Here is a 573-nt window from a genome sequence, read left to right on the forward strand (position 1 = left end):
CCATGTTCTTGGATTGGAAGAATCAACATTGTGAAAATGACTCTACTGCCTAAAGCAATCTACAGATTCAATGCAATCGCTATCAAACTACCACTGGCATTTTTCACAGAAGTAGAACAAAAAATTTCACAACTTGTATGGAAACACAAAAGACTCCGAATAGCCTAAGCAATCTTGATAACAAAAAATGGAGCTGGAAGAATCAGGCTCCCTGACTTCAGACTATAATAAAAAGCTACAGTAATCAAGACAGTATGGTACTGGCACAAAACTAGAAATATAGATCAAAGGAACAGGATAGAAAGCCCAGAGATAAACCCACACACATATGGTCGCCTTATCTTTGATAAAGGAGGCAAGAATATACAGTGGAGAAAAGACAGCCTCTTCAACAAGTGGTGCTGGGAAAACTGGAAAGCTACATGTAAAAGTATGAAATTAAAACATTCCCTAACATCATACACAAAAATAAACTCAAAATGGGTTAAAGACCTACATGTAAGGCCAGACACTCTCAAACTCTTATAGGAAATCATGGGCAGAACACTCTATGACATAAATCACAGCAAGATC

The sequence above is a fragment of the Physeter macrocephalus genome, chromosome 21, assembly GCF_002837175.3.
Source record: "Physeter macrocephalus isolate SW-GA chromosome 21, ASM283717v5, whole genome shotgun sequence".
In the NCBI taxonomy this organism is placed as follows: Eukaryota; Metazoa; Chordata; class Mammalia; order Artiodactyla; family Physeteridae; genus Physeter; species Physeter macrocephalus.